We start from the raw sequence: 23,243 nt of genomic DNA, 5'->3' as shown, positions 1-23,243 counted from the left end.
AGCCACCCAAGGAAAGGAGATGTAACAATGAGAGATTCACAAGGGGGAGCAGGGAGGAGGCATTTCTTGAGGGGCTGCAGAGTGGGCATGTCACTCAATGCTCCCGGGGCTCTGGACCTAGGGGACAGGAGAGAGCTGCCTCGTTCCACAGCGAGACAGGAACAGAGGGGCTTGAACCCAGATCAGCCCCACTCCACTGCACCATCCGGCTCCCACCAGGGGATGGCGGGGATGTTGGACTCGAGCTGGGTTCAATCCCTGCCACCCACTTCCCACACTCTGCAATGCATCTCTCCTCCTCTTAAGACACTTTAAGCGTTTGCATCCCATGCACTGAATTTTTTCTCTGTTTTGTGGTTTGTGGTTTTGAAAAATGGATCTTGTTATCAAAGATGCCTGGGAAAAGCAATTGTCTGGGAGGCAGGGAGCAGGAGTTATTTACATGCAGGGAGTCCTGGAAGATGCGGTCACAACTGAGCAGGAGGCTGGTGGCTCCTGAGAGGGGTGGTTCCTGGTGTCAGAGGCCTGCATGGCCCTCAGGGTTCCTGGTCCCAGTGATCTGTGCCCCAGGCCACCAGGCCAGGACAAGGGCCGCCTGTGGTTTGTGGCAAAACCACCATTAAAAAAAAAAATACAAGCAACTTAATTGGAATAAACAAAGGAGAATTTCTGGCCCCACCTCCCCAATTAGGACGATTGAAAAGGAACCCAGCACAGAGACAGGAGAAGTTGTTCTGTTTTCAAGACAAATCTAATGCATTTCAAAAATCTGACCTTGTGGATACTCACGTTTTCTTTTCATGTGGATTTTGGTCTCACCTCCCTGGTGACTTCCATCTATGTCAATCAGAACCACTAAAATGAAACCGCAGAAAGGCAGTGCGATCATCCCACCAGGGACAGCAAATGGCAAGAGAAAGTTTATGTCGGGACAGCGTATCTTCCAGAAAGGGGGTGGGGGATGCCCAGGGAGGCCACTGAGCTGCCCGGGGTGACTGGCAGAGCTGAGAGCCTGGTCTCCCAGCTGCTTGAGGAAGACTGTCCAAAGCTACCGGGGACCTCCCAGCCCCATGCTCTCCACCAGAGATGGGACTCCGGGGGGATCGGGTAGGGTTCCTACCCTGGGCTTGGGGGCCTTCAGCCAGAGAACAATTGCATCATGATGTTCACCACCTTTACCCGAAATGTACCATTTCCTCCCCCTTTTTAACACAGGTGGCAAACCACAGTCGTATCAGCAGCACCTGTGACTTTGTCAGCAAAGGAAATCACCAATATTTTCATATATCACAGTTATTGCAGAGAGCTCAAAAGATTAATTCTCACGGCTGCTTTAAAACGAAAGTTACTAGACCTGCTGTTGTAGACACACATTCCGGGAAACAAGCTCACTCAGAAGGACAATGCAGATAGTGGAGTGCAGTTTATTACACGGGGGGGCCCAGGGCACAGTCTCCTCTTAGCCAAGGACCCCAACCAGTTTTTGTGAAAGTCTTATATACCCTAGGTGTATAAGGTTCCCTGAATCTAGTCTGAACAAAGGAAAAAGAAAGATACAATCAAAGTTAACCCCTGATCATATGCCTTAAGCCTAGGTAGTTAACAGTGGAGGAGTAATTATCAATAGGCCTGTGGTCATACCCCAATAAGCATAATACAATATATGATTATATTCGGTTACACAGATAATTGGGGTATTCTTTAGGCAACGGAGATCCCCGGGGCTTTTCCTTCTGGGGGCCAGATTTTCCAGTTGGTATGTCCTTTCCATAGATACTGGGCATATAGTTCAAAGCCCACAGTCTGGTCCAAGATAGAGTCCTGCTTTCAAGATGGAGCCTGTTCTGTTTCCTCCTTCTCTGTTAGATCGTGTTATCGGATACCTTTATAAAGAAGTGCGTGTATTGCCATATCATGCATGTTTAATACTGTGTTCATTACATGTCGATGTCATTTGTTTCCTTGGTGATCTTATTCATTTTATTACCTGAATTTAAAGTTTTGTCCAATGAGAGCACAGAGATCACCAGATGGACAAAGAAGTCAGTGGTCCACAAAGGCACAGGACCCCTGATACCCCTTCTCTCATTCTCATTTTCTGTGAAATGGACCAGCTTAAAGGTTGGAGAACCCAGGCTTCAGTCAGAACTCTCTAACCTGGACACCACATCGAGATGAGGAGAACGCGTCTGGCTTTGCCTCCATCACTTTCCTATTCCGACTCGGCCTTTTTTGGAAAACTGGCAGGGAATGCTGGAGCTCCCCCAAGGATACCTCAGTGCCGTAGGGGGTCCAGGAGCACCATTGTGAGAGCCTCCGTCTCCAGCTTAAAGGTGAAGGCTGTCCCCTTGGCTTGAGAACAGCACTTCTGGCAAAGGGGCTCAGAACCATCTGCTCCGCAAACCTTCCAGAAGGTTCTTCACCCTCAAGACAGACTGGGATGCCCCTGACTTCTCTCTGCTACTGAAAGTCCCCAGTCCTCTGCCTTCCTGAGAGACTGTCTGCATTTGGAAACCAAGAGGCCCAGCCTTGACTCCCAGCTGGCCTCATCTTAAGAGAGAGAATCACTGAGCCAGGACGATTATTCAGCGCCACGGACTCACTTACCATCTGGTAAAGCCTGTGGCCCTCTGCTCAGGTTAGTGTTTTTAAATGCACAAAATAAACTATGCAGGGTCACAAAGGAAACCAGGGGTATTAAAATTCAGTTATCAAAATACTTTCAAAAATCAGTTTGTGATATAGCATTTCAAAGTAGACTTATTGTTAGTAGATTTAAATAATAACTTCTAACTGAGGGTCTCATGAGACCATCATTTCAAAGCTGAGATGAGTGTAAGTCATATTTAGAGATGCCTGCAGCCATGCTATCGTGAAAGGAGAATAGCTGGGATTTCTGTTGGGGACAGGCCACAGTAGAGCAGGACTGTGGTGGCTTGTGGCCTCTGCTCAGATCTTACGGGAAAATGAAAACCAAATGGTAATTGTTTTCTCATCCCATTTCATGGTTAAAAGTCCATGCTTTAACCTCTCTTGGTCTTTATCTTCTCCTCCATAACATTAAATCCTCCCCGAACCCTACCTCACAGCCTTAGTGTGGGGGCATATGGAACCACAGATGCAGAAGCGTTGTGTGGTGGCTGGGGGTACACAACTCTGAGGAGTTATCAGTTTATTTGTTATTCTCAGTGGTATGTGTGTGCTTAGTCACTCAATTGCGTTGGACTCTTTGCAACCCAGTGGACTGTTGCCCACCAGGCTCCTCTGTTCATGGGATTTTCCCAGCAAGAATACTGGAGTGGATGGCCACTTCCTACTCCAGGGGTTCTTCCTGACCCAGGGATCGAATCCTCGCCTCTTGCATCTCCTGCATTGGCAGGTAGATTCTTTACCACTAGCACCACCTGGGGAGCCATTATTCTTGGTTATTAAGACCTAATAGCACCAAGACAATGAAAGTGGCATGAAAGAAGCAGCCCCAGCCTGTACAACAGTCTTGGCAAACCATCCTCTTTTTCCTCCAGCACCCAGGGAAGCCCTGGCTCTCACCGGTGGCTCCTTCCTGCTCCTCCCTCAGCTGAGCCACAATGCCCGGTGCACACAAAGGTGAATGTGGGGCTAATGTGGACCAGATGCCCTTCCTGGCACCTCCCGATAAGGGGAGGATCGAAGCCACAAACAAGCCCTATGACATCAAGAGGTCCTGCTGGGTCAAGGATGAGAAGGAGGGCTTCATCGCTGGGGAGAACCAGTCTGAACAGGGTGACCAAGTCACCATGAAGACGATCACCAACAAGCTGGGTGGGAAATGATCCTCAGGATGAAACTGAGCTTGAGTCCTGAACCCAAGAGGCACGGTGGCAAGAAGAGCTGATGCCTCTGAGTCCCCTGTGCTGGGTTCAAGTGCAGACTCAATGACACTCAACCTGTGGGGCCCTAAGCAAAACACTTTCCCTCTCTGACCTTTGGTTTTCTCACAGTAGAGATTCCAATGTGATATGACATGAGAGTATTTTGTATGCTCTGTAAAACAGTGAATGTGTGCAAGAGATCGTAACGAGAGTTGCATGTGTGTGTGTGTGTCCGACTGACTCTTTGCGACCCCATGGACTGTAGCCCGCCAGGCTCCTCTGCCCATGGGATTCGCCAAGCAAGAATACTGAGTGGGTTGCCATGTCTTCCTCCAGGGGATCTTCCTGGCCCAGAGATCAAACTTGCATCTCCTACAGCTCCTGCATTTGCAGGCAGACTTTTTACCACTTAAGCCACCTGGGAAGCCCATCATGAGAGTTACTTATCTTTAAAGCCCCAGACAGCTCTCATGTGGAATCAATTTTCTAAGAGTGAGGAGGAGCATCCCATCAAGAGTGAGAAGGAGCATCACATCCATCAGGAAATTGTGCTATGTGCCCATGATGGTGTGAGGGCTGTGAGACAGGGCCTGGAACACCCTGGGCAACCCAGGTGAGCTCTCCAGTGTCATGACTACAGATGGTGGCACCAAGCCCGTTGCTGCGTGGTGGTGCTGAGCTGGGGCTGCCTTGTCCTGGCTTGTAAGGATCCAACTCTAAACATTCAGGGGCTTTGCAGGTGGTCGTTAAACCTTTGGCATCCTGGTGTCAGCCATGGTGGAAATGACAAAAGGTGCAAATCATGGATGTTTCCCCCCCGTATGGCTGGTTTACTAGCACAGCTCTCTGTGTTGGTCCACACTCTGTCTAGCTACAAGGACTGACTTCAGAGAGTGGCTAGAAAATTTGGTTTAAGAGACCCCTCACCTGGGGCAAACTCCTGGGGAGGCACTGGATATTTCACTTAATCCTTTTAATAACCTTATGGTAGTAGGATGTATGAACCCTGTTTTGCAGAAGATTAAAGAGATTTTAGGTAACTTGCCTACAGCCACAAAGATAGTGAATGATGAATTCAGATTCAAAGCTTGCTGCATCTGGACTCACAGAGAACAAACTTAGGGTTGCCAGGTATAGGAGTTGGGGGAAGAGACAGGGAGTTTGGGATCGACATGTCCACACTGCTGTGTTTAAAACAGATGACAAACAAGGTAGGTCCCCCTATACAGCACAGGGGACTCTGGTCAGTGTTACGTGGCAGCCTGGATGGGAGGGGAGTTTAGGGAAGAATGATACATGTATATGTGTGGCTGAGTTCCTTTGCTGTCCACTTGAAACTATCACAGTATTGTTAATTGGCTATACTCCAATATAAAATTAAAAGTTAAAAAAAAAAAACTGATAAATCTAGGGAAAAAAAAACCCCAAAGCTTACTGTATCTGGCTCCAACGTCCGTGCCCCTTCTACAGCATCACCTCATCTTCCACGTGGACTGTCGGGGGTGGGGGGTGCGTGGGATCAGCACTTGGTTAATTTCAGGGATAAGGGGACAGAGACCTTCCATGATCAGAACTTGCGATATCTAAGCTTTATTCTGTGCCTCGCCCCTCTTTGAGAAGAGTGGCCACAGGAAAACGAGGCTACAGCTGGGGTCCAGTGGGTTTGAATACAAAAGTCAAGATTAACGTGCAGGAGAAGCATCCTTCTCAGAAGGGCAGGGCACTGTAGTGTTGCCAGGAATGATGGATGATGAGAGCGAAGCGCCAGAGGCCCCAGTTTGGGTACAGTTTAAGGACAACACAACTTCTGGGAGCATCTGCGGTAGACACGCATACAGCAGGGTTTGGGACAGAAAAGATCGACTCATCTGGCTCTTAATGATAAAGCCACAGAACTCCATTTCTCTGCTGGGGCTGAAAGACAAGTGTTTGCCTGTGGGCGAGGCCCAGAGATCAGGAAACTACCAGAAATGGACCCTGAATGAAATCTAGCTGGATTTACTGTGGGTGTGGTGACCATTACTGGGTGTATTTTCCAGAACCGTCAAGATTTCAAATGATCTGCGTGTTGAACTCATAAATTATTAAAGTCCCAGAAATCCCAGTAGGTGTTTGAGCCTCACATCTCAGGCTTCAGGCAGTGGAAAGATATTTGTTTTCCCGATCACATGTCTCGAGCTTTGGTCCCAGACGCTGCCACACAAGAGCTGGTGCTAGTTTACATTTACAGGGGAAAAGCTGGGGTGCAGAGTGGGGATGGGAATTTGTTGTATTGTTTTTACCCTAAACTATATATGGCTCATCGTTGTTGGGTTTTTGTTTTTTTTTTTTTTTGGTCTTGTTTGCTAGCTTGCTTTCAATCTTATCCTTCAAGGTGGTTTAGTGGGAGCAGGGGAATGTCTTTTTTAAATGGGAACGTTCACTGCTATTTAAAAACCACCACTGATTCTCAAGGCAGAGGGCAAGAGTCACATCTCTGCACAGGGTCCCTGGGATCAATGAGCAAGTTCAGCTACCAGAATGGACTTGGCTGAAAGAGAAGCACTGGTCAGAGATGGTCTGAATATAGGGAGGGAACATCAAAGTCTTTTTACTTGATGCCGCTTCAGCCCATATAATCCTCCCAGCAACCAGCCAAGGAAGCCACTGGCGTCCCTACTTCAGAGGGGAGGCACCTAGAGCTCAGAGGGCCGTGGATGTTCCTCCCCATCCCAAGTTGATGGGACATGGCTGCACCGGGAGTTGGACCCACTGATCCAGTTTTTTTCTTGACGCCAGAGAGCGGGTGGTACTCTGCCCGACGCTGCCATGGTGTTGAGACATGTGCTGTGTTTTGACCCTCAGACGCTCATTGTGAAGAAAGATGACATCCAGCAGATGAACCCTCCCAAATTCTACCAAGCCAGCGACATGGCGGACAGGACCTTCCTGAACGAGGCCAGCGTCCTGGACAATCTACGTCAATGCTACGTCAACACGAGGATCTATGTAAGTGTCAGGGCTGGGGGGGAAGGAGGGGGTGGCTGCAGTTCTTCGGCCCCTCTCCTCCCCAACAACCCATGCATGTTATGTCTGGGACAAGGGCAGAGGGACCATGCTTTTGACAGATCAGAACTTCCACCTCGAGGCTTTGGCACTTCAGTGATGGTACAATCTCTGTGGGCAGCTGACACACCCTTTGCTGAGGCTGTCATCCAGAAGTGCTCCTCCTGACCCCATCCCAGCAAACCCTCCAATCAAATCATCATTTCCCCCAGTGATGTCATATGGCTTCATTAAATGTCTTTCCCTGTCCGCCCATCCATCTTCCATCCATCCATTCACCTCTCCTTTCCTACCATTCTTCCATCTTTCATTTCTCCCTTCCTTCTATCCATCCATCCAACCATTCATTCATTCAACAAGTACTTTGCTAGGATCAGCACAGTGAGTTACCATCGGTCCCTTAACCATCTTAGAAATCCTAAGACTTCCCAAAGGTGCTAGAGGCTAAACTCAAAATTGGGATATAAGGAAGTTTACGTGTCTGCCTCTCTAGATGTCTTTACTAGAAAGGAAAGAGGCAATCTGGTAGGACTGGGTGGGCTTCAAGGTCAGGGGACTTCCCTTCTCTGGGTTTTGGTAACAGTCAAGAGAGCTGCCGCTTGCTTCTTCCCCTTGCCCTACTTCAATACTGCCTCAGTTCCAGATTCAGACCTTCGGCAGCACCAGAGCTACAGGTGGTGCTGGAGGATCTCTGGAAAGCTCTTGGGGTCATTTGCTGGGGCCACAGGCTGATGGGGCATCACTGGATTTCACTCTGGGAAGAGCCACGCCTGCAGCCTGGCTGAGCCTTGAGCTTGGCAGGGGGAAATGTCCGTGTGGGCTCAAGGCCAAGCTCAGGGCCTGGGCTTGCTCAGAGCCCGCCCGCAGCTGCGCCCTTGCTCCCAAGGGTGGCCACACCATGACTCTGGGCTAAGGGACTGCAGGCTCTGCGGACAGTGGCCTGAGGGACCAGGGCAGGAGCCTCCTCTTAAATCCAACACCTCGGTTGGACCACTGACTGAAAACCTGGGGTAGGCAGGGCAGCCGCCCTCTCGTGTCCCTCCTGCGAGGTTGGTGGGGGCCTCTCCTCTTCATTCTGGCCCGAACAGGGACACAACTCGCTTCTGGCCTGCTCTCTCTGCCCCACCCCAACCCCCAGGACAGGGCTGGAGGGAAGAGCGACTCAGTGGCTGGATCCCGGATGAGACACTGTGCGTCATCCTCTTACGTCTTTGCGTGGGTTCTCTGTTTCTTCTCTTTGCTCCTCTTTCTTTGGGTCGCTTTCTATTTAATAAGGTTCCTTTTTAAAATGCAATATAATGCAGCTCTGCTAAGGAGAAGCTGGGGGTGTGTATCCCCACTTGGACTAAAATGGAAATTTTTCGAGTTGACATGAAAAGAGGCAGAGAGTGGAGACACAAGAGGTCAGTGTGAATGTCTGCCAGGAGAAGCTTGGGACCCATGGATTTGGCCATTTTCTGCCCTCACCTATTCTGCCATCAAATAATTTCTTTCACTACTTCACTGGTTTTTCTGATAAAAAAAAAAATGGAATGATTTCCTGAAAAAAATTGCCATAGGGTAAAAGAGTATCTTCTTAAGAGTAGACCAATCCCTGTTGCCCACCAGTTGGCAGATTGTGTCCATAAAGAATTCCATGAACTGTCATGGAAAACCTCCCCCATGAAGTAAATCCAAAAATCAAGATATAAAAGAGTATCATGTATCATTTCTATGTGAAATCTAAAATATGACAGAAATGAACATGTCCATGAAACAGAAGCTGACTCAAACGTGGAGAACAGACTTGTAGTTGCCAAAGGGGATGGGTGCAGGGTGGGACAGGGAAGGAGCAGGACTTGGGGATTAGCACATGCAAGCTATTATCTATAGGACGGGTAAACAACACGTTCCTACCGGACAGTATAGATAACTATATTCAATATTCTGTGATACCCATAATGGAAAAGATGATGGAAAAGAAGATATACGTATAACTGAATCACTTTGCTGTACAGCAGGAATGAACACAACGCTGTAAATCAACCATACTTCAAAAAAACTTTTCCGCTAAAAAAATAAAAAATAATCCATATCATAGAAAACGATTGTTTGCTTTAAGAACAAGGTGAGGGGACAAGAACATATCTCTGGGTTTGTTCGTATACTACGAGAAAGGGATATTAGAAACCAACACGATGCTTCCTTCTGGGAGGAGGGGCCGGGTGCTGAGCAGCTGGGGGACTTTTTGCTGCGTATTTGTCCATAGAAACGATTATGTTATCAAGTCAGATCCTGGGGTTGGCCAAAAAGATTTTTCTGGTTTTTCCGTACGATGTTACCAAAAAACCCTAATGAAATTTTGGCCAACCCAATAATTAAACCAAAAGAAAATGAAACAGATACATATTAAAGAGAAGCCTGGTTTTGCCTACTGGATAAAGACTCAGACACAGATTCTGCCCTCAGAGAGAGCATCACGGAATCTTTCCAGGCTGGCAGGATGCTCCAGCCAGGATGCTCTGCGACGGGCTGGGGTCCAGAGGGAAGGGGGTGTCGGGAGAAAGGCCAGATAATCCTCTTCTTTTCCTCTCACCAGACCTACTCGGGCTTGTTCTGCATGACTCTCAGCCCCATCCACGGGGCCCACGTGGCCAACATGTATGAAGGCAAGAAGCATGCATGGAGATGTCACCCCACCTCTTCTCTATCTCGGACAGCACCCACCACGACAGGCTCATGGGTGCGTGTGGGGGTGGGGATAGTAGGGGGCCGCCGGGGCAGTCATGGCAGGGCTAGAAAAATCCCTTTGCCGCTGGGGCTCCAAATGCATAAGACCCCCGTGCTACCCAGTCCCAACCTTGATCCCTCATCACCCACTGAAGATTTTTTTTTTAATATTACTCAGTGAGTGCACTTGCTAAGTACCAACCCTACCTCACATCCCGTCTCATTTAAGCATCACAAAAACATGGGAAACAAGCTAAATAATGTCCAGAACTCAAGTCAACCCTTAACCATTCCCTATGCCATCTTCACCGTACAGTACAAAGTGATTTTTATTAATGTTACTATTTATCTTTATGTTGCATACGACTAGACAGTTTTCTGAGATGGGGCTGGTAAACTCTTGGGCCCTTTGGCAAGGATGTGGGCTTCAGCGGCAGGTGTGTAGCCTCGGACCTGACGGGATCCTAGCTCTTCTTCGTCTGCGGGCCACTGCAGCCGTGCTGCAAGCCGGGCAGGATGCAGGGAGATGCAGGCGTCACGGCTAGGGTGTTGCCAAATGTTGAGTTTCTAAGTGTTTTCTAATTACATCTTCCTGTTGACAGGTCCCTCCCTACAGAGCATGAAAATCAGTCTATGCTAATCACATAAGTGTCCCTTCTGCCTCTCAGTCTATAGACATGTAATTAGGTCTGTGTCTTACACATGTAATTAAGCCTTCTTAGAATTAATTGGGGGGACTTTGTATGGAAATCTGCAGGCTGCGAACGAGTGGGCTTAGCAGGGTAAGGCTGCTGCTGCTACTGCTAAGTCGCTTCAGTTGTGTCCAACTCTGTGCGATCCCATACACGGCAGCCCACCAGGGTCCCCCTTCCCTGGGATTCTCCAGGCAAGAACACTGGAGTGGGTTGCCATTTCCTTCTCCAATGCATGAAAGTGAAAAGTGAAAGTGAAGTCACTCAGTCGTGCCTGACTCTTAGCGACCCCATGGACTGCAGCCCACCAGGCTCCTCTGCCCATGAGATTCTCCAGGCAAGAGTACTGGAGTGGGGTGCCATTGCCTTCTCCAAGGGTAAGGCTGCATCTGCTAAACTGAGTCGGGGTGAGGGGTTTCGGGGCCCAAGTTCCCTCCTGCCCCACCCTGCCGGCCCCGATGGCTGGGACCTTTCATCGCTTTGCCTCTCTGCAGCCACTCTCCTCTCTGCCCTTCACTTGTCTGCTCCCGCTCTCCACCTGCAGTGGAGAATCTGGTGCTGGCAAGACCGAGAACATGAAGAAAGTCATCCAGTACTTTGGCGACATTAGAGGAACTGGCAAACAGTCCTAGGATGGGAAGGTAGGGCCGTCTGGGGACACTTGGGGCCTAGGGTCCACACAGCAGAGCCCTGTGACCCTCACAGCTGCTCTTTGGGTTAGGGCCACTTTACAGATAAGGAGATGGTGGCTGAGAGATAAGCGACTTGGGCAGAGTCCCATAGAGAGAAGGTGGCTGCAGACCCAGATCTGACCCACTGGATGGACTCTGATGCTCCAGGCCACGTCTGCCTCTAGAAGTGCTGTGCTAGAGCCCCTTGTGCTTGGCAGGGGAGAGAGAGGACCGCCAGCTCCTGGTTAAGCTGCTTCTGCAGGCCCTGGCAACCCCAGGGCTCAGGGAGCACTAGCTGGGCCAGTGGCAACTGTAAAAAGCCAACAGAAAGGAAAGAAGACTTTGGAGGAGCACCAGGGGTGCCCAGGGAAGGGTTTCAAGGTTCACATAGGAGTCTCTCCACCAAGAGCAAAGGAAAGAAACAGCAGCTAAGAATCAAGGCCTGTCATCTGGCAGGGGGGCTCTGGCAGGGGCTGCAGGGGCACAGGTCCTCAGGCGATGGCCCTCCTCCCAGGTCCCTCCAGTCCCGCTCTGCCTGCCTCCCCAAGGCCGTGCCCTTCCTGGGTTCCCGGCACATACCCACTGTCATTTGAAAGCCCTGGCTTCCCAGGCAGCAGCCGACAGGCCACCCTACCTAGTGTTTCTCTCTGGGTCAGGGGTCCCCGGAGGATCAAATCATCAGGCAACCCTGTGCTGGAGGCTCCAGAAACAGCTCCTCCTGCTTCGTCAGTGTGACAGCGGCAGGGTGGCCCCAGGGTGGTGGGACAGGCTTTACCACCCCGCCCCAAGCGAGGAAATCAGGGCTGACTGACACTCACCAATGGGATGACCCAAGTCCCAGCATCTCCTTCCCAGAGATTGTTATCAGTCAGGAACTTCCCTGGTGGTCCAGTGGTTAAGACTCCACACTGCCAATGCAGGGGACATAGGATCAATCCCTGGTCGGGGAGCTAAGACGCCCCACAAGTCGTGTGGCACGGTCAAAAAATATTAATAAATAAAATGGTTCATAATAAATAATGCTTTAAAAAACAAACAAAAAGACTCCAATTCAGTATTTAAATCCAGGGGCTTGAGTGCAGAGAAGTGGGCACATGGTGATGGAAGGACTAAGAAGTCAAAACAGGAACCCAGAGATCGCAGCGGCTGGAAGCTGATTCCCCCACACCACCCAGGGGCCCCGGGGCTGGCGGGATGCGGGAGAGGCGCTGTCCCCAGGGCTCTGGTGGCCCTGAAGCCTGTCTGGCGGGAGCTGGGTCATGGCTGGAGCTCAGTAGATCTGCTGCGCCTTTCCCTGCTGACCCCGTATCTCCTGCTGGGGCCTCTCACTGCCTGGGGAAGAGAACTGGGTGGGGAGAAGGTGAGGACAAAAGGTGATGGAGACACCGAGACTCCTGTTCCAGGAGAGTTTGTCCTTGACTGATCCGGCGTCTCTCCATAAGGAGGCATGGTACAGTGCCCTCTATGTGTCAGTCACTTCAGTTGCTCAGTCGTGTCTGACTCTTTGTGACCCCATGGACTGCAGCACGCCAGGCCTCCCTGTCCATTGCCAACCCCTGGAGCTTACTCAAACTCGTGCCCATTGAGTCGGTGATGCTAACCAACCATCTCATCCTCTGTCGTCCCCTCTCTCCTCCTGCCTTCAATCTTTCCCAGCATCAGGGTCTTTTCTAATGAGTCAGTTCTTCGCATCAGGTGGCCAAAGTATTGGAGTTTCAGCTTCAGCATCAGTCCTTCCAATGAATATTCAGGACTGACAACTCCCACCACGCCTGCCTAAGGCGGAATTCCAGAGGGTTCTAGCCTCTCCTGCAGGGCACCCCTCTGCTCCATTAGATGCCCCAAAACTGCAGGCTACCCCCAGACCCTAGGTTTAGCTCCAAGACCTGTCCACTTCCTTCTCTGCCTGTCCAAGTGGGAAATCCACAACTCCACGTACAGCCACCTCTGGCCCAGTCACCTTTCTGCAGTGCCCTTAGAATTCGGGGTGGGGGGGGCGGGGGGAGGGAGGGTCAATGAGTGACCGCAGCCAGTGAGTGACCGGGTGACAAGCTTGGTCTGGAGTGCCACACGTGCTCCCTCATGACCCTCCCCGCCCAGGGCAAGTTCATCCGGATCCACTTTGGAACCCTGGGCAAGCTGGCAGGAGCTGACATCGAGAGCTGTGAGTCAGGCTTTTTTCAGAGGGTTCTTGGGGGCAGGACCAGCTGCCGTCATGGGGTGCAGCGCACAGTGAACGCACGGGCCCCTTGTTCCAAAAGTACTGAGAATTTCCAAATAGCAGCAGAGGGACTCAAGCGTGGGGCCCTGCTGAGCAGAGCCTGGATCACACACGGGAGGTCAGCCCTACTCCTGGGCCCCCCTCCCTCAGGAGCCAGCCCCCTGCCCTGGCCATGGGTCTGGGGGAGAGGGAAGAGGACCCATGCCTGGACATGGCACTGGGCTTTATGGGGAGGGGAGCCCTGCACTCCAGGGAGAATGGGCTGAACTCTTGGGCACATTGGCTTCTTCTTTTCCAGATCTCTTGGAGAAATCTCATGTCATCTCACAGCAAGCAGACAAGGAGCTACCACATTTTCTACCACATTCTAACAGGAAGCCTGAGCTTGTCAGTAAAGATCTTCACGTCTCTCTCATTGTCTCTTAACTGCTTTTCCATTATTTTCAATAACAAAAGAATTTCCTGTGTGTGGAGGAGTTCTGTGGTTCTACACAAATCTGTTTAGTTGAGAATTATGTGAAGAGGTTACAGAGAAGTTTCTCAAAGTTCTACTCACACCCACCTTCACAATAGCCTATGAGGCTTCACACCATTGCTGGCCCATTTCACAGATGGGGCTTTGAGATGCCATGGTTGAGATACAGACCTAGGGTATAGGACTTTAGATCCACCTGCCTTCTCCCCTGACTCCTTGCCTGGGTTTCCCAAGTGACTCAGTGGTAAAGAATCTGCCTGCCAATTCAGGAGACACAGAAAACGCAGGTTCAATCCCTGGGTTGGGAAAATCCCCTGGAAAAGCAAATGCCTAGCCCACTCCAGTATTTTTGCCTGGAAAATCCCATGGACAGAGGAGCCTGACAGGCTACAGTCCATGGGGTTGCAAAGAGTCAAACACGATTGAGCAACCGAGCATGCATGCATGCCTTCCATATTTTGGTCAGACAGCAGCAGAGAGGTCAGCCCAGGACCACTGCATGTGGACATAGTCCTGTGAGCAGTTCAGCAAGCAGACTGCATTCATGCCCTCAGTTGGATGCCCTTGTGCAGGCAACAACCTACTCAACTGTCCATGGCAGACCTGCTCAGAATCTAAGGTCCAGAGAGAGATGAAGACTCGGTCTTCCACATACACACCTCTTTTCCCAGCCAGAGACAAGGGCGTTGAATACCACCCCCTACCCACACACATGGGTTTTATTTGTGTTGGAAATGGTGTACTTTTTAATTAATATATGCCATTTTGAAATTGGAAGGTGTCACATAAAAACCAAACTTCTGGTTTCTCTGGAATAGCAGGACATCTGGTAGGCATGGCCTGCCCTGGCATGTGGCACGAGTCAGGGAAGTTGAGTGGTAGTGGGCCCTTCGGATGGAGCTCAAGCTCTCCTGTTTACCACACTCCCCACCCTCCCTACTGCCTGCCTGACCCTGGAGCAGAGTGGCAGGCACCATTCATCTTCCTTCTTGGGCTGTAGTTTTTCTCAACAGTAGAGAGAAAAGGAAAGGACAATATGTCTTACACCCATGTCTCTTCCAAAAGCGAAAAAGACAGAACAAGAGGGGCACATATTTGAAGAAAAATAGAAGTGAGTGTATTTCTTTGTAAAAGTGACAACATCCCAGGCATACTATATGCAAGTGATTACGACTGCCTGCTGCAGTCTTTGGGTTACCTTCTGCCTTTGAGCATGACCTGCTCTTTACAGGAGAGAGAATGGAGAAAGATGTGCATTCATTTATTCCAGAAACATCTACTAGTTATCTACCAGGTGCCAGGTCCTGGGCCAAGTGACAAAGGGCACAGCCACATTCCTGAGACCCTCCTGTCACTCCAAAGTCTCACGTGCCTCATTCAAGCCCCTCGATGAGTCCAGGTGACCTCAAGGGGCGTGGAGCACGTTGTATTCAGCTCTGTAACCGCCACAATGACACCATCATACCTGGCACAGGGGAGGCATTTAGAGATACAGGTTAAAAATGAAAAAGAAGGGACTTCTCTGGCATTCCAGTGGTTAAGACTTTGCCTCCCAATGCAGGGGGTGTGAGTTTGATCCCTGGTCAGGGAGCTAAGATCCTGTATGCCTCAGGGCCAAAAAGCCAAAACATAAAACAGAAGCAATATCGTGACAAATTCAAAGGACTGAAAACTGGTCCACATCAAAAAAATTAAAACTAAAAAGAAGGAAACCACGCATCACCAGCCCACTAACCTGCTTTCTTGCAGAAAGCCTGCTGCTGGTCCCCAACCTGAAGGAGTACCACTGGGTGAGCCAGGGCATCACTGTGGTGGTAACATGGACGATGGGGAGGAGCTGCAGACGTGAGTGGGTGGGCATAGCCAGCGAAAGACGGGGAAACTCTGGGGCCCTGCAGGCACTGCCATCTGAAGTGGGTGGGGCAGGGTCAGAGGGGACACGCAGAGTTGCCAGGCAGCAGCCTGGGTTCTCCCGTGGAGATTGCTGGGGTTGCAGCTGGTGTTTTCCCCAAGCCTGTCGAAGAGAGCAGCGCTTCTCTGCAGAGCCGAACTGTTACTTGACAGGGACTTGTGGGGCGGTCTACTCCACATTCCTCCTCCTCCCCAGCCCAGCGAGACGTCACCTTCTAGTCCCACCAGTTCCCACAGCACCTCTCTCCTCCTCTGTGACGCTGAGCACCTGGGGCTTCCATTAGAATACTGTGTAACTCTCTCTTTTTTGACAAAAGAATCAAATCCAGATGCATCTTTGCCTTCCCTTTCTCTCAGGACCTAGCAAGGAGCCTGTACAGTAATAATGGTGGGGATTATAACACTATTTCCCCTTTGTTCCTATCACTCTGGTTTATCTTTATGACCACCTACAGGCCCCATTTTGCAGTTGACTACACTGAGGCCAGAAGGTTAAACGAATACAAGGACTACCTTGCAGAGCATCTTTTTCCTCCTTGGAGGAAAGACTCACCCTGGTCAGGGTCTGTCTGGCCCATTCGTGCCACCTCATGGTGGCCTCCACTCTGAGGAACAGGAAGCCAGGAGCTCCTTGGTGTTCCTCCCCCGGGGGCCTTGCAGGAAGCCTTTGATGTGCTGGGTTTCAGCGCCGAGAAGATCGGCGTGTATAAGCTGAATGGGGGGCATCACGCACTTCGGCAACGTGAAGTTCAGGCAGAAGGCCAGAGAGGAGCAGGCCGAGGTGGGCACCAGAGAGGGTAGGCACAGAACGGGGGCTGTGCGGGGAGGGGGTGGCCAGCAGTGGGGGCAGGGGAGGCTCAGGACTCTCCAGGCTTCCTGCGCATGTCAGAGACCCTCGGTAAAACTAAGGATGCTCCTTTAATACCAGACGTCAAGAGCCGCAAAAGGCATGACAGTCAGAGACATAATTTTGGTTTCTATATCACCCTGCCGCTTGACCTTGAGCGAGCGAGTGTGGAAACTGTTATCAGACTACTGTTTTCTTTCTTTCCCCGATATTCCTAAATTTTTTAAATCAAAATATAGGTGATGTACAATATTATATGTTACAAGTGTACACTACAGTGATTCACAATTTTTACACATTATACTCCATTTATAGTTATCATAAAATATTGGCTATATTTTTCCTGTGCTGTACAATAGATCCTTGTAGCTTATTTTCTACCTAATAGTTTGTTCCTCTAACTCCTCTACTCCATCTTGCCCCTACCACCTTCCCTCTCCACACTGGTGGCCACTAGTTTGTTCTCTGTATCTGCGAGTCTGCTTCTTTTAGGTTATACTCACTAGTTTGTTATATTAGATTTCACATACAAGTGGTCTTTAGCTGTCTGACTTATTGCACTGATTATAATGACCTTCCAGTCCTGCCACACTGCTGCAGATGGCAAAATTTTCATTCTTTTTCATGGCTGCATAGTATTCCGTTGTATATCTCTGGCACAGACAGCTTCAGACCCCAGTTTTCTCAATGGCAACATGGGCGGTCTCCCCCTCTCTCCCCATAACCCCTTCTCTAAACACAATAGACAGGGGCTGTGGTTCTCCAGGGAAGGGCACTGTCTTTCACTCCCCTGCTTTTTGTTTCCCTGCTCAGTGGCTGACAAAGTTGCTCACCTCATGGGTCTCAACTTCAGGGAGCTCCAGAAGGGCATCACCAGGCCACAGGTCAAAGTAAGCAACAAGTTTGTGCAGGAGGGCCAGAACATGGAGCAGTGCCAGAACCCCATCGGGGCCCTGGGCAAGACCGTGTAAGACAAGATGTTCAAGTGGCTGGTGGTCAGGATCAACAAGACCTTGGACGCCAAGATGCAGAGGGAGTTCTGCACTGGGACGCTAGACGCTGCCGGCTTTGAGATCTTTGAGGGGTGTCTGGCCTCACTTTGCCGTAGCCACCTTCCTTTGATAAGAACCTTTTCACCAGGGTTCTCTCGCTTCTCACCTTCGACCTGGGGCCAGCCAATCTCAGTCTGCTCCTGGCCTCCAGCTTCTGGCCTCCAGAAAGTTCCATCTTCATGTATTGGCGCCAAGTCACAACAGGTAGAATGAGCGGTGCGCTGGCTGGAGCCGGCCTGTCCCAGCTCACCAGAGCTGATTGGGGGAATTTTCAGGAATTCTGAGAGCTGGTCAACACCCTGTTGATGACATGTCCATGGTGCATTTACATGGCCAACACTACAAACCAGGAGCTTTTTTTTGAGAGAGAGAGCTGATTTATCAGCACAGTACTGGTGGTCCCTGTTTCTTGCCCAGACAAATGAGACTCAGGTCTCATCACAAGACGAGTGCTGTGGATCAGGAAGATTTTGCCTTCATGATTATGAGTTAGGAGTCCCGGTTCTGGACTTGGGTTGGCCACCAACCAGCTGTGTGGCCTTTGGACAGTGGCTACCTCTCTCTGAGCCTCAGCTGTCTCAACTCTAAAATGAGCTGGCCAGAGGTGATGACTTTTAAGGTGCACTTCAGCTCTGCTCTCCTATTATTCCAGGACTTCTGTTAGCCACAGCTGGGGTTTTAAAAAATAATTTAGCCCCATTTCTATCAGGCTTCCCTAGTGGTTCAGCTGGTAAAGAATTCACCGGTGATGCAGGAGACTCCAGTTCCATTCCTGGGTCAGGAAGAGCACATGGGAAGGGATAAACTACCCACTCCAGTATTCTTGGGCTTCCTGGTGGCTCAGCTGGTAAAGAATCCGCCTGCAATGCGGGAGACGTGGGTTTGATCCCTGGGTTGGGAAGATCCCCTGGAGAAGGGAAAGGCTACCCACTCCAGTATTCTGGCCTGGAGAATTCCATGGTCTGTATAGTCCATGGGGTTGCAAAGAGTCGGACGCAACCCAGTGACTTTCACTTTCAATTTCTCTCAGGATCTAGAAGGCTAATTTGGCTGCTGTCTACAACAAAATCATTTAATTCCATAGGTGGAAAGGGCCTTAGACAGAGTCTCAAACTGTGCTGCCTGGAGTCCTGGGCAGCTGCCGATGGCCAGCCGAGTGGGGCTGGAAAGGGAGGAAAGCGCCTGCGCCAACAGAGGGGTGTGTGCAGTAGACAAACAGGGCTGGACTCCCAGCTCCGCCACTCCCACGCCATGAACCTCCAGGTCCCCATCTTTAATGGGGTCACCGATCATTCTTGCAGATGCAGCTTAACCAGTGTCTGACACACGTACATGCTTGATGCAGGTGACTCTGTGATCAAAACGGCCCCTCTCCTCTGACTTGTTTTTCATAAGAGCCTTCCATGTGGGCTTTCATTCAGAGAAAGCAGTCTCTGGTTTAAAAAAAATGAATAAAAAGGCTTGCAAATCCCTCAAACCCCTTCATCCTCCAGATGAGGATGAGAAAAACTAGACAGAGAGACCTATCCAAAGGCACACCAGGTTGGGGCGGGGTTCAGACCCACAAAGCATCTCAAAGGATTTCGCTCCCTAGAAAGGAAATGATTCCTCCCACGTTGGTGTTCACGCACCACGTGAGGCCGGAGTCTGAGTTTCGGGCGCTGCAGCAGCAGTGGGGGGCTCGGGTGGGCATGGGGCAAGGCGCTCTGTGCCTGCACGGGGAGGGGGCCGAGGGGCTTCTCATGGGGCCTGAGAGCACCGACTGGGCAGTTGGTATTACGGCATCTGCGGCCGTGCCAGACACTGGCCAGCTTCAGCTCTGCTGGCGGCTTAGCCCTCTGCCCCTCCCGGGGGAGGCTCTGTCTGCATCTGGGCTGCCCCTCTTTCTATCTTCACCCCACAGTTCAACAGCTTCGAGCAGCTGTGCATCAGCTTCACCAAGGAGAAGCTGCAGCAGTTCTCCCAGCATCACATATTCGCGCTGGAGCAGGAGGTGTGCAAGAGGGAGGGCATCCAATGGGTCTTCACAGATTTTGGCCTTGACCTGCAGGCCTGCATCGACCTCCTGGAAAAGGGACCCCGCTTCTGGAAGGAGGGGCTTAGAGAGAGGTCGGGACCCTGACTGGGGCACGTCTCAGGAGGGGATTTCACTGGGGCCAGTGCTTTTGGGGGAATCAGCAACACAGCTGATGGCTCTGGTTTATCTGACCTCAAGCTTCCTCTCTAAACCGGCACAACACCCACTGCAGTGGCCACTGTCAGCTCGTCTGTATTATGCCTTCACTCATCGGATCATCACAAGCTCCTGTGTGCAGGGGGTAATTTATTATAACCATTTCACAGATGGGAACACTGAGGCACCAAAAAATGAAGTTCCTTGTCCACGGTCATCCATCCTATGAAAGGCAGAGTCAGGTTTTAACCAGGCTGTCTAATAGCCTCCCATGTAATCACATCATAGGCAATGTTTTAGCAAATGGCCCTCATTGGAGAATATATAAGATTAGTAGATGCAAACTATTTTATATAGAATGGATAAGCAACAAGGTCCCACTGTAGAGCACAGGGAACTATCATCAGTATCCTGTGATAAACCATAATGGAAAGGAACATGAAAAAGAATATACATGCATACGTATAACTAATCACTCCACCCCGTACAGCAGAAAAAACACAACATTGTAAATCAACTATGCTTCAGCAAAATAAATTTTTTAATTGGAAAAGAAAATAAAAAAGGATATGTATTGTTTGATTAAATGCATAAAAGGGATAGAAAAAGGACATTAACGAGGCCGATGACAAAACGTGAACAGAGTCTGTTCACAGTATTGTACTGATGTTGATTTCCTAGTTTTCATTATTTTACAGAGTTTACTGTAACATTTGGAGAAGTTGGATGAAGGGTGTATAGGAATGCTTTGCACTAGTCTTGCAAGCCTGAAATTATTTCAAAATAAAGAGATAAAAAATAAAGAATATACCTTGTCTCCAAAGTTCATCCTCGGATCCATCATAGAGAAGTTATCATCAAGGAAGCCAGGGGTCTTCAATGGGAGGCTTTCCTCCCTGGAAAAGTCACCAAAAGCAGGCTGTGGGGACTTCCCCGTGGTCCACTGCGCTCTGTGAGATGGCCTAGTGAAGACTCCGCGTCCAGCTGCCACAGAACCCAAGAGGCCCTCATGCTTGAGCTTTGGGAACAAGCATTGCCCTCTTCCAGGAGTCTGCTTCAGAAATCCAGACCTTCCACGGGAGAGGGCATATTACGTCACTAAGGGCATCCATGAGCTCCTTTTTCTGGTGGGAAGAAACCTAGAACCACATGAGGCCCCGGGTTGCCAGGAACGTCACTGAGAAGGAGGAGCAGATAAAAGAGAATTAAACGCGGGGAAGACAGGTGTCACTGATGTCACCATTTTTCTGAGAGTCAAGTCTGCCTGGCACCTGGGCTTAGCGTTTGGGGAGCTATGTAGCACCCTAGAGATGTCAGTCTTCCCTTCTCTTGGACCTGATGAATTCTAGCCTCTTTCAAGTCTAAATAGCCATGGCATTCGAAGACCATGGCAAACCAGACCATGCTCAGAGGTTGCTGCCCAGTTCTGCATCCTGGCTGGCCACATCGGGTGTGGGCCCTCCCTCCCACCAACCCCAGGCCAGTGCCAGTCACCTCGCTGGCCTCCTCTAATGCCATCCACTCCTCTTTCCTTCCAGCCCACGGGCATCTTCTCCATCTTCCCCAAGGCCACAAATGGCACATTCAAGGCATCCCTGTTCCTAAACCACCCGGGTAAGTCCAGAAACTTCCTAGCCCAAGGGGCACAAGGGCAAGGGGCCCAAGGCCCACTCTGAGCTCGTCCACCATGCAGGCACCACGAGTACCTCCCCCGGGGGGCCACCTGCCCAGTACCTCCACCTCCCACACATGGAAGTCTATCCTGCCATGCCCTCTCTGAGGCTTCCTGCCTTCTACTAACATGGCCATCATCTAACAGGGCGACCAGCTGATTGAAATGACCTCCCACTCCTATTTCCTCCTCACTTCTCTCTCTGGGAGAGAGAGAAGTTCTCTCTTGGAACTCTCTTTGGGAGCTCCAAAGCAACCTAACCAAGAATGCCCTCAGACCTGCCAGGGCCATGCCATTGTCTATGGCCATCCATTTGATCTTGGTCAGAAACGGTAACACTTGCAGGGGATTAAGACTCTGCCCTTCCAATAAACTGTGGAAAATTCTGAAAGAGATGGGAATACCAGACCACCTGACCTGCCTCTTGAGAAATCTGTATGCAGGTCAGGAAGCAACAGTTAGAACTGGACATGGAACAACAGACTGGTTCCAAATAGGAAAAGGAGTACATCAAGGCTGTATATTGTCACCTTGCTATTTAACTTATATGCATAGTACATCATGAGAAATGCCGGGCTGGATGAAGCACAAGCTGGAATCAAGATTGCCGGTAGAAATATCAATAACCTCAGATATGCAGATGACACCACCCTTATGACAGAAAGTGAAGAACTAAAGAGCCTCTTGGTGAAAGTGAAAGAGGAGAGTGAAAAAACTGGCTTAAAGCTCAACATTCAGAAAACTAAGATCATGGCATCCGGTCCCATCACTCCATGGGAAATAGATGGGGAAACAGTGTCAGACTTTATTTTTTGAGCTCCAAAATCACTGCAGATAGTGACTGCAGCCATGAAATTAAAAGACGCCTACTCCTTGGAAGAAAAGTTATGACCAACCTAGACAGCATATTAAAAAACAGAGACATTACTTTGCCAACAAAAGTCCATCTAGTCAAGGCTATGGTTTTTCCAGTAGTCATGTATGGATGTGAGAGTTGGACTGTGAAGAAAGCTGAGCACCGAAGAATTGATGCTTTTGAACTGTGGTGTTGGAAAGACTCTTGAGAGTTCCTTGGAGAGCAAAGAGATCCAAACAGTCAATCCTAAAGGAAATCAGTCCTGAATATTCACTGGAAGGACTGATGTTGAAGCTGAAACTCCAATACTTTGGCCACCTGTTGCGATGAGTTGACTCTTTTGAAAAGACCCTGATGCTGGGAAAGATTGAGAGCAGGAGGAGAAGGGTATGACAGAGGATGAGATGGTTGGATGGCATCACCGACTCAATGGGCATGAGTTTGAGTAAACTCTGGGAGTTGGTGATGGACAGGGAGGCCTGGCGTGCTATACAGTCCTTGGAGTCCCAAAGAGTCTGACATGACTGAGTGACTGAACTGAACTGAACTGAACTTCCATTGCAGGGGGCATTGGTTCAATCCCTGGTTTGAACCTGGTTTGAACTAAGGAACCAACCTTAGTTCCCTGAGGAACTAAGATCCCACATGCCTCACACCATGGCCAAAAAAAAAAAAAGAAAGAAAAAGAAATAACACTTGTAAAAAGAAGAAAAAAATTCCATCAGCCCAATCAATTATTCCCCAGTTGATTGACTCATCCCTCTGACAGTTCATGACCCCCGAACTAGGAAGGTAACATCAATAGAGTGGCTTTTGCGATCATGACAAACCTAGTCCTTGGGGAAGAGGGAAATTAAGTGCAGCCAGGACTCAGGTATATTTGAATAACTGACAGGGGAGGCAAGCAGCGCTGCAGTCAATGCCACTGCCTCCGGTTGCCACAGCATTGGTTGATCCTCTGTGAATTTAGCTTCGGGGAAACGGCAGGCTTAGGACGGAGCTGTCAGGAAAGCTGCTGTTAGACTGGGCATCAGAGCCAAGATTTTATGATCTCCACAACCATGATGA

At 49.9% G+C, this 23,243-nt stretch overlaps 1 pseudogene; it reads left to right on the top strand.

The window, feature by feature from the left end:
* Nucleotides 1-3,587: 3,587 nt before the first annotated feature.
* Nucleotides 3,588-23,243, top strand: part of LOC129637680 (myosin-16-like) — a 42,709-nt pseudogene continuing 23,053 nt past the window's right edge.

This window comes from Bubalus kerabau, chromosome 23, assembly GCF_029407905.1.
Source record: "Bubalus kerabau isolate K-KA32 ecotype Philippines breed swamp buffalo chromosome 23, PCC_UOA_SB_1v2, whole genome shotgun sequence".
NCBI classification, from domain to species: domain Eukaryota; kingdom Metazoa; phylum Chordata; class Mammalia; order Artiodactyla; family Bovidae; genus Bubalus; species Bubalus kerabau.
Note: the sequence above shows the minus strand (reverse complement) of the source record. Positions and strands in the feature narration are given on the sequence as shown.